Consider the following 12,094-nt stretch of genomic DNA (forward strand, 5'->3'; position numbering starts at 1 on the left):
AAATACCCTTAACTGATGGTGCATGGAGGGAATTGTAATCATTGCAATTAAACAACATATGATTAGTTGAGGGCAAATCTGATCATCTGCCCTATAAAGTCGCACTCAATTCACAATAAAAGCTTTTTTTAAAAAGGGAGCAATGTAAACAGACTGGTGGAACTAAAACTATGGCTATAAATTACCCTTCAGATCTGGAAACAAACTCATCCCTAAGGCTCAATTTTCATCCAAACAATAGCCAGGTCTATAAGCAAAACATAGACCAGTACATTGACCAAGTCATTCCAATAGAACAAAGGATACAGAATGGTTTAAAAATCAGGAAAGATGAGCAACAACTTGTATTCTTTCATCACACCTTTACTACATATTCACTACATTCCAAGTTATGTATTAGGTGCTTTATATGTAGTACAGAATTTTCTTGTTTTTTATTATTTTCTCTTCTTTATAAATTTGGGAACAAAAGTTCAGATAAATGAAGTAAATTGCTAAAATTAGTTCAGCTTGGTGTTGTTGTATGGGATTTAGTCAGTTCCAACTCATAGTGACCCTTCATAGAGTTTTAGAGGGAAGTTAGTGGGTTTGAACTGCTTGAGCTTCACAGTCCAATGCCATGCCAAGGCCATTAGTTCTGCTACAGATATCATAAACAAGTTTCTGCCATGTTTTAGTGACTTCTAGAGCCCTAATTAAAACATGGAATCCTGGTATGGCACTGTGGGTTGATGTGCTGGACTGCAAGGTCAGTTTGAAGTGCAAAAAAAATGGTAGTTCAAGTTCACCAACTGCTCATTGGATACTCTATACAGAGTTGCTAGAACTCAGAACTGACTCGACAGCATTTAGCAACAACTATTCAAATACAGGACCACAAGGTAGAACCACGAATTCTTAGTAGACATTCAAGGTCCTTTATGATCTTCTACCAACTTATTTTGAAAGGTAGTGTATCATAGAGGTTGAGGGAATAAGTTCAGTTTGGATATATTTTCCAGGTTTGATTTCTAGCTCTTCTACTTGCTGTGGGAGCATGAACAATTTATTTAACTTCCTTAAACCTCAGTTCCTCAGCTGTCAAGTAGTGTTCTTGAAAATAATAATACTCTTTACCTCATAGATTTTTTGTGGTAGGGTTAAATAAATTAATACATGTTAAATTCTCAGTGTTTCACCTGTTGTTAAGTGCTGCCAAGTTAGTTCAAACTCAAAGAAAGCCTGTGTAGTGTTTCTGAAGAGCAGTTGTTGGGTTTGAACTGCCAACCTGTGGTTAGACATCAAGTGTTTATCCTATAATGCCACACAAAGGCAGCATTGTACCTAGCATGCTATTTAATTTTTTTTTTTTTTTTTTTTTTTTGCTGTTAAACAGCATGGAATTGTTTCTGACTCTTTAGAGATTCCAATGAGATGAAAATGGGTTTGAACCCCAATTAATGTACAGTTAGAAGCTAGTGCTTCTACTACAGTACCCCAACTGGCATTTTTGTTGTTAGGTGCCATCGAGTTGGTATTGAGCAACCTTATGCTCAGCAGAACGAAACACTGCCCAATCCTGGACCAACCTCACTATTGTTGCCATGCTTGAGTCCATCAATGCTGCTACTTGGCCAGTCCATATCTTTGGGGGTCTTCCTCATTTTCTCTGACCCTCCACCTTCCCAAGCATGATATCCTTCTCCAGCGACTGGTCCATCCTGACAATATGTCCGAATTGTGAGAGATGAAGTCTGGCTGCACTTCTCCCAACACGTATCTATTGGTTATTTTGGCAGTTCATGACACTTTCAATATTCTCCCCCAACACCATAACTCAAAGGAATCAATTCTTCTATAGTCTTCCTTATTTACTGTCCAGCTTTCACATGCATATAAGGTTATTGAAAATATTATGGCTTGGGTCAAGCTGACATCTTTGCTCTTCAACACTTTAAAAAGGTCTTGTGCATCAGATATGCCTAATGCAATATGTCGTTTGATTTCTTGACTGCTGCTTCCATGAGTGTTGATAGTTAATCCAAGAAGAATGAAGTTCTTAATAACTTCAGTCTTTTCTCTGTTGATAAGAATGTTGTGACCCATAAATATTAGCTATTAGGATTGTTTTCTGTTCTTATCTTCTCTCTATACTATGACTTCATATCCTGTCTTCTAAATTGGCCTTCCATGCATTCATAGAAATCCAACTTATTCATCCTGGTCCAGGTCAAACGAAACCTTCCGTTTGTGTGATTGTTGTTGTTAAGTGAAGTTAAGTCCCTTCCAACTCATAGCAACCATGTTTAGCGTTTTCAAGGAGCAGCTGATGGGTTTGAATTGCCAAACTTTTGATTCACAGTCCACTGCTGATCCTACAGTGCCTTACCAGGGGGTCCATTGAATTTGTCTAGCTAAAAGTCAGCCTCCTTCTGAACCACTTTCAGAGCAATTTGTTTCTACATTTCTCATAATATTTATTATTTCTAACTTATATTTGATTTATTGCTCCTTCCATATTTTTTTATGTTGAATGATGGCAACTCACTGCCTTTTGTATCATTCAAAGTGTGCAGCACTCTTTTTGGCACAAAACAATCAAAGAGAGTAAACATCTGTTGAATTGCATTAACATTTTTCTTGTTACTCCCAGCAGTGTCAGCTGAAGATTGAAACAGGCTGATGTGAGAGTCTCTCTGAAGTCAAGCCAGCCATAGATTTCATCTGCTCTTTGAAGTCTATTTTATTTTGTGCTAATATTTTCCATGTGGGTGTCTTTGAACCACAACCCTTCAGGTGGGGGTCACTAGAATAGGTCTTGCCAAGACAAGCCATACTTTATTTGTCCATTCTGGGTTTGTTATTCTAGTAAAAATATGGGGGGAATGCCAATATTATCCCTTCACACAGATACAGACTTGACACCAAATGCCTTCATTTAAATTTTCATAGATATTAGACTCACAAAGTTTCTGTTATCTAGGTTACCTTCCAGGTCGGCCCTATATAATTTTATACAGGCCTATGCACACACACTCATACACTTAAGTACAAATAATGGTCAGCCTTTGCTAATGAAACAGGCAGGAATGCTCTATGTTGGCCAGTCCTCGGATACCTGATGAGAGAGGAAAGTGGGTCAATGTGGAGCATGGATAGGCAGTGCTGGGCATGAAAGAGAACTTGGACCAACATTGGGAAATAATTTTTAATGCTTCCATCCCCCAAATATTGCAAATTAACTCATCAGAATAGCTATTATTTATTGAGCAAGTTAAATTCATTTGTTTCTCTATCATCATATTATATATATGTATATATATAAAAGGTTCTCATACCCATATCATCTATTACCACTCTAACCATTCTATTTGCTATCATCTCCTACCTTCCTGGATACTCTCAATGTTTTGCTTAAAATATTTGCATCTATTCACAGTATTATTATATGTCATCATCCTGGATGACTGATTTCAGGGCTCACTCAAATTACAGTGAACATAACAGTCAACACCTGGGATCTTAGGTCCTTTGAATTCCTTATTCTGCATTGATTTTATATTCAATTCATCCTAAGCCTCACTGTACATTGTTATCATCCAAAACTACTTCACTTTTTCAATTTTTTTTAATTAAAGCTTTTATTGTGAATTGAGTGATAATTTCCATGGCAGAAAATCAGTTTGTTTGTTTGTTTTTCAGTGTTATATTGTGAATTATGCCATAGTTTACATGGGAGAACATTTGCTTTACATTCATTCTATCCTATATCATTTCATTGTTATGGTTACAATCCTGTCCATGCATCATTAACTAACCAAAAGGTATACCCCACAAAGCCTGCCTCCTGGTCGTCAGCATACAGCCCCTCTACCTCTCTGGGTCTAGAGTCTCCAGCCACTACATCTCTCTAAGTCATTGCCTCTGCCTCAATCTCTGGCATCACTGTTTCTCAGGGTAGTGTCTTGCACTCCAATCTTTTCCCTTGATGATTCCAGGGACCTCTGGTCCTGGACTGCAAAGTCAACCACTCTCCTCATTTTGCTACAAAATGTATACCTATACATTTCCAACCCTCACAGTCAGGCCTGATAACAATTATTCACTATTGTACCAAAAATGACACATCCCCATCTCCTTTCAATAACCTTGGCCAGACAGATTGGATACTATTCAGTGGAGATTCTACCTTCCTCCATGCCCTTTGGATGTAGGCTCCTTCTTGAAAGCTTGTAAACCAGACACTTCTTGCCTTTGTACCACCACCACCACCCCGCATTTGGAGTAGCCAATGTCCAAGTTATCCATCCCTGTCTAGTCTGTGTATGGAGTGAGTGGGAATGATCCTTTTTGCAAAGATTTGTTCTGTCTTTTGAGCTACTGCATCCATAGGTGTAGGTCAAGTTCATCAAATTGCATCACATTTCTCTTTTGTTCCTCTTCTTTCTTCTTCTAGTTGAGCTCTGATCATCCAGTCATTGAAGCCAGGTCAAGTGGGTATTCTTTGCAAGTGTAGGTGATCTTATGCATATGCATTTTCTTTTTATCAGCTGGACGCTTCACTCTCCACTCTAGTCCTCTGTTGCTATGTCACTGACTCTGGGCCTAAGAGTCCCCAGGTCTTGCCACAATGCTGGCCAACCAGGTCTCCATCCGGGTTCATAAGAGTCTATTGAACATTGTAGGGCTTAGCTTGCAGCTTCATTGCTGTTTTTCCCTCACTTCCCCTTATCAGTGACGAAGGTGGTCAACATTTAGAGTACATGTCTGCTGGTATATTCCCATTGAGTTTTAGTCTTGGAAGGGGGTTTACCCTGAGGGGACCTGACCACTTGACTTGATGTCTCCTGGGCGAGCAACTTACTTGTTCTTGTAGTAATCAGTGAGACTGCCATTATTGTTTTGCATTTTTCCAAGAAGTATCTTCTTTTCTTCTAGCTATTCCAGACTGGTCTGCTTGTCCTTTCAAGTGGAAATTTCCCACCTCAGAAGATTCTGCATGGGGTTCAGGATTCCATCTTTGGTCTTATGTAATGCAGAGGCTCCGCAGGAAGCCTTATTCACTGGGCAAGTTATAGCCCCAATTTAGGTATTCCAATCAGTTATAGGCAGAAGACAGACTTAAAAGTTTCTATGGTGATATTTCTGGCTATTACATTCTCTCCCCCTCAAGTGTCTATTTTATAATGGCATGCCAGGGAAACCAAGTTTCAAAAGACAGCCAAGCATCTTACATTATTTCCCCTGTTTTGCCCATTCCAACCATATCTTAATCCCTGTATCTTAGAGCCCTTTTTTCCACTGTCGCACTTAGCCCATGCAAACTTACCTAATTGTTTTCCCATCCACCTTCTTCTTCCATTCCAAGCCCACTTCTTGCTTATTGCCCTCCTCCCTAGCATGCAAATTATCTTGAATGTATTCCCTACCCTGTGCTCCACCTTCGCCTCCTTCCCCTCACCCATTCCCCCACATCTGGGTAACCAGTAAAGAACCCCCTTTAGAATGGGTTATTTTTCTTAGTCTTTTACATTAGTGACCTTATGCAGCATTTCTCCTTTTGTGACTGAATAATTTTACTCAACATAATGTCCTCAAGGTTCATCCATGTTATGCGGTGGCTTGCGACTTCCTTGGTATAATTCAAGGTGCCATAATATTCCATTTTGTGTATATACCACAGTTTGTTTATCCATTCTTCAGTTGATGGACAATTAGACTGTCTCCATCTTTTTGCTATTGCAAATAGTGCTGCTATAAACATTGGTATGCATATATTTACTAGTCTTATGGCTCATATTTCTTGTGGGTAAATACCAAGTAGAGGAATTGTTCCATCATAAGGTATTTCTATTTCCACCTTCTGAGGAAGCACCATATTGTTTTACAGAAAGGTTGGACCATTTTGCAATCCCACCAGCAATGCAGCAGCATCCCAGTCTCTACATATCCTCGCCAGCATTTATTGTCCTCTAATTTTGATCATCGGAAACCCTGTACAGTGTCACTATGAGTCGGAACCGACTCCACAGCACATAACAATTTTGATCTTCGCTGTTTTTGCTGGTGTGAGATGATATCTCATTGTTGTTTTAATTGGCATTTCTCTAATTGTTATGGGTCGGAACTGACTCGACGGCACTTAACAACAACAACAATAATGGCTAATGGTCTTGAACATTTCTCTATATCTTTGTTGGCTGCCCGGATCTAATCCTTGGTGAAGTGTCTGTTCATGTCCTGTGCCCATTTTTTAATTGTGTTATTTGTCTTTTAGAGGTGTTGTAGTTTCTTATATAGTTTAGAAATGAGTCCCTTATCTGATGTGTCATTGCAAAATATTTTTTTCCCATTCTGTGGGTTCTCTTTTTACTCTTCTGGTGAAGTCTTTTGATGCACATAAGTTTTTTTAATTTTAATATGTCCCAATCATCTAATTTTTCTACTTTTGTTTATGCAGTTTTCAAAATGTTGGCAGTTTGTGTATTCCCTGAATTAATACCCTCACATTTGTCCCTATTTTTTCATTGATGGTCTTCATAATTTTGGGGTTCACTTTTAGGTCTTTAGTACATGCAGGGTTGTTTTTTGTATAAGGTGTGAGGTAAAAGTCTTGTTTCAATCGTATAAATATCGCTTTCCAGTTCTGCTAGAACCAAGAATTAAGGAGCCCTATTGTGGCTCTTTGGGATAAATCAATGGGCCTCCAGGTCAGTTTAAACCACAACATTGGAGGTTCAAACTCACCAGCTACTTCTTGAACATTTTATGAATCTGAACCCTTTCATAAGCACTTAGCAACAATACCAAAGATTAAGGATTCCACACCTTGCTAAAGGATGTGACTCAGTTTTCCTTGGTGACCTGGTCTGAGTCCAATTTATAGGAATGATTTGATATAGTTGGTTCTCCTGCTCTAGATCTTGCATCTGGTTCATCACATCTGACCTCCAATTTGTGGGACTTTTGCTCCATCACCTGACATTATTCACTAGCTTCCACAGCCTTATGCATTAATAGCCTGTTACCTGGCCTGTCAATTTGAACTTCTGCACTCCCGAGGCTACATGTGTGAGGATAACCATCTAGATTTATCTCTGAACTATGGGTTTGGGATTTGCCAGCCTCCAAAATTGTGTGAGACATTTTCTTTGATAATTGTGTGTTCTGTGAGATATTTCAGTGTTTTGCAGAATCCTGGGACATGAGGGACAGTAAGAGTAGTGATTGACATCAAGGACTATGGAATGGTATATTATGTTGGAAATGTCAACCATTGTGATATCTTTAACTTCCAGCTCATAGGGATCAGACTCTTGCTGATCTTTCTAAAAGATATTGTTTTTGCAGTTGATGTTAGAATAGTGGGACTCACTACAAGGGTGCTGACTCACTGTAATATGTGTTTTTGAGTGAAGAGGAATAAATGGGAGACTGAGGAATCTTTGACTTCTGAATGGGATAAAAATCACTCATGGAGTAAAGCAGCTGTGATGTTGCAGTCACTTACCTAAAGTAAAAGCTATTCATGGAATACAGAATTAGCAGATATGGAAATAAGTCTTGATGAATTAGCTTGATGGATGCATATGGAAATACAGAATGATAAGGAAAAAGTGAGATATTCAATTCCTTGGATTTGTGACCATTAGTAGCTACAGTGGCAAAGCAAAATGATGTAGGGGCTGATTAGAGTACTGTACCAAGCCTAAATATGGTATGGTCAGAGTTTGTTTTTGTTAAATGTCATTGAGTCAGTTCTGACTCATAGTGACCTTGTGCTTAACTTATAGCACTACACCAGCACTGCAAAGCTATGAACACTTATCTCAGACCTAACTCCAATAAGAAACATTGAGTTAGAAAAACAGGATATACCCCTATGATTGCTAGTAACCAAGAGAGTATTCAAAGAAGAGAATGGGCAAAACCAAGATGTTATTAAAACCAGGGAGTATAATGCAAAGGAATTGCTTCAATTAGTAGATCAGTATCAACAGCTACTTGAGAAGCCATTACTAAAATGGATCATAAAAGAGATTAATTTATGGCCAGTGTCTTTAGTTTTGACTGCTACAGAAGGGAAGACTGTATTTGGATTGATGCGAGAGCAATGGTTCCCTGTGGAACCGTCACAAATGGCAATATTAGATCTATATATATGAATGGTAAACCCAAAGGGGACAGCGAGCCTGGTGGATTCGATAAAATTTGCAGTAAAGTCTGGTTATCCTGAGAAACTGTCCCTGTCCTCTCTAAAACCTCAGTGGAGCACTCCAGAAGAAGCCAGAGGAAGCAGCCTAAATTTAGACTACACAACTCATTTGTCAGTTTGTTGCACTGTGGTGGCTTGTGTGTTGCTGTGATGCTGGAAAATAAGACACTAGTATTTTGAATGTCAACATGTTCATCTTTGGTGTACAGGTTTCAGCTGAGCTTTCAGACTGACAGACTTGGAAGAAGAGAGGTGGACTGCTTCCAAATTATAAACCACTGAAAACATTATGAATGGCAGTGAAACAATATCAGATAATACCAGAATATTGAGAGATGATAAATAGAACCAGAATATGGTCAGATATAGTGCTGAATATCAAGCCCTTCAGGTTGGAAGGCACTCAAAATATGACAGGGGAAGAGTTGCCTCCTCAAAGCAGAGTTGACCATGATGACACAAATGGAGTGAAGCCTTTGGGACCTTCATTTACTGAAATCAGTATTTCCATTTATTTTTCATTGGAGCATGGAATGTACAAAGTATGAATCTAGGAAATTTTGAAGTTGTCAAACAGTTAAATGGGACACATAAACTTCGACATCTAAGCATTTTTGTTTTATTGTAGCTTAAGTGACGTGGAATTGGTACCAACTCGCAGAGACCCTGTACAGGGTTTCTGAGAAGCAGCTGTTGAGCTTGAACTGCTGACCTTGTGGTTGAAACCAAACTCACAGTCCAGCAGATTAAGTCACAGAGCATAAATGGACATTCAGGCTTTAGTGAGCTGAAAAGGATTGGTTTGGGCCATTTTGAATTTGATAATCTCATAATTTGTTATTCTGGGAATGAAAAATTGAAGCAGAATGGCATCACATTTACCATCAAAGAGAACATTTCAAGATCTATCTTTATTTATTTATTTTTTTAATTGCAAATTGAGTGATGGTTTACAGAGCAGATAATCATTTTTTATGTTCAGCTTTGTTATAATATTTGTAATCCCACCCATGTAGAAACAGTTAACAGTATATACCTCCAATCATTTATTTTTTAAATGTTTTATTGTGAATTATGTGATAGTTTACATGGGCCTCCATTCATTTTAACTATTGTGTTCCTCCCTGTATCTCCCGCTACCTTCTCTTTCCTCTTCTAACCTCCCTCTTTTATATTATCTGTCTTGTCACCTATGCTAACTTGTGTTTATCCTTTAACCCATTAATAACTCTCCCCCATAGCCTCCCTCATAACCACCGTAGATTGTTTCTTTTATCAAGAAAAAAATTTCTTAACTCTGTACAACATTGGTCTCATAAGATATTTATCCTTTTCTGATTGACTAATTTCACTCAACATAAAGAGTGTAGCGCTGTGGGTTAATGTGCCAGACTGCAAAGCCATTTGAACTGCAAGGACAGCTGTTCAAGCACACAAGCTCTTTCTCAGAAACCCTGTACAGGGTACCTATGGGTCTGAATCGACTCGACAGCACTTAACAACGACAACAAATGTCCTCCAGCTTCATGCATGTTGTTAGGTGTTTCACAGATTCATCATTATTCTTAAACATTGCTTAGTATTCCATCATGTGTATGTATCAAAGTTTGTTTAACCATTCTCCTGATGGGCAATTAAGCTGTCTCTATTTATTTGATGAATCTCTTGCAGACAGCATATTGAAGATCTTTTTTTTTCTTATTCATTTTGCTTTCAATGTCTCTTGACTGGTGTATTTAATCCATTTATCTGTAGTGTAGTTTTCCACAGGGACACTTGGAATAGTACTGTATAATAAACACTGAACTGATAACTCAAAATGGACATTTCAAACCCACCATCTACTCCTCTGAAAGCCTACAAATGGTAGCTATGAGTTAAAATTGAATAATGGCACTTAATAGCATGAATTGATCACTGTCATTTTGCTGTTCCATGTACTTTTCTGTGCTGAATTCATTTTGTTTGTGGGTTTTCTTTTCTTTTTCAGTTATGTTGTATTACTCTTTACTAAGTCTCTGTGATTTTCCTCCTTTTTTTCCCCTTTAATTTTGATGAGCAGGTGTATTGATTTTCTTTGAAGTTACAATACAATTTATTCATTTCGCCCCTGTTTGAAACAGTCTGTTTAATATTGAAATCTTCTTGACTCTCTTGCCAATTTGAAGTTATGTGTCTGCATTGTTAGTTGACTTCATTTTAATTGATATCTCTGGTTTCCTATTTTCAGTCTTGTAGATATGTTTTACTTTAAATATTTCTGTATCCAGATTGAGTTCTAGGTGATGTTGCTATGGATGGAAATCTCAGTTTGTTGTCTGCTGTTGTTGGTTCTCAGTACAAAGAATGCCTTATTTTTCTTTTTTTGTAAAGTTGGTATGCTAAGTACAAATTCCTTTAATTTCTGTTTATCATGAACTGTCTTAATTTAACCACCATTTTGAGGGGGGAATAGCTTTGCAGGGTGTATGATTTTTATTTGGCTTTTTTCTTTCAAAGTTTTGTATATGCCATTCCATTGCTTTCATGGCTGCATGAGAAATCAGAACTTAGTATTATTGGTTATTCTGTACAGGTAACTTTTTCTTTTATCCTGAGCTGCTCTAAGGATTCTTTCCTTGTCTTTGGTTTTGGAAAGTTTGATTTTAGTATGTATTGGTGATTTTCTTTCAGAAGCTATCCTGATTGGGGTATGTTCAGCTTCTTACATGCCTATCTTCTTATCTTTCACAAGGTTAGGATACTTTCTTTCAACAACAAAAAGAGAAAATAATGAAGAGAAATAGCTACATAAAAATATGCATCAACTAGAAATAAAAATATAATAGAAAAGCATTATAAGAACATATATATAAATTAAAAAGAGGGGCAGAGAAATGGAGCTATAGAAGAGAAAAATAAAACAACATAAAAGGAAGGAGGTTTTTTTTGTTTTGTTTTGATTTTTAAGTATACTTAAGAATAAATTATACTATACTAAGAAATTTGGATGACAGCTACCTGGCCAGCTGATTGGAAGAAATCCATATTTGTGTGAGGAGCACTGAAGACAGTGAAAAAGAAAAAAGCTCTGGTATATTCATGGAATACAACTGAAAAGGTTCAACAAAATGATGCAGCACCTCATTTATGCCAAAAAAAAGAAATATCTAACTGGCCAGCTTATTGGAAGAGATCAATATCTGTGCCCATTCAAAACATATGTGATTCAACAGAATTCTGATATCATCAGACAATAAAATATCACATGCAAGTAAATTTTTTCTAAAGATAGTTTTAAAATGGCTGCAACATTACATTGACAGTGAACTGTCAGAAGTTCAAGCCAGTTTCAGATGAGGATGTTGAATAAGGGTTATCATTGTTACATCAGATGGATCTTGACTAAAAGCAGAGAATACCAGAAAGATGTTTATCTGTGTTTTATTAACTATGCAAAGTTTCAACTGTGTGATAGATAACATTGAAGAAAAGGAGTATTTCCTAATACTTAATTGTGCTCAGGAGGAACATGTGCATAGCATAAGAGGCAATCATTCACACATAACAAGGGGACACTGAATGGTTTAAAATCAGGTTTAAAACCAGCATTGTAGATGGAGGCTAGGGTGAAGGTGTAGTGAAGGTCGCCGTCAGCAATAACTCAGAATTCCAAGCAAACAAGAAGCAATACACAGCTCCAAACCTCAGACCCACAGAGATAGGAATCGTTTAAAGGTTTGAAGGCTTATAGCTTGTGGAATTTGGAACTGAGGCTGGAAGTCACGTACTTTTGAATCTGCCGGCCAGGGTCGGAGGCCTAAGTCCACATCCTGGGCGAGACCAAGTGGCTGCACGAAATAGAGGCCACAGAGACACCACGGAAACACACCGCGGGAACCTTGGGAAAAGAAAGGTGCA

Source organism: Chrysochloris asiatica, unplaced genomic scaffold, assembly GCF_000296735.1.
Source record: "Chrysochloris asiatica unplaced genomic scaffold, ChrAsi1.0 scaffold00152, whole genome shotgun sequence".
NCBI lineage: Eukaryota > Metazoa > Chordata > Mammalia > Afrosoricida > Chrysochloridae > Chrysochloris > Chrysochloris asiatica.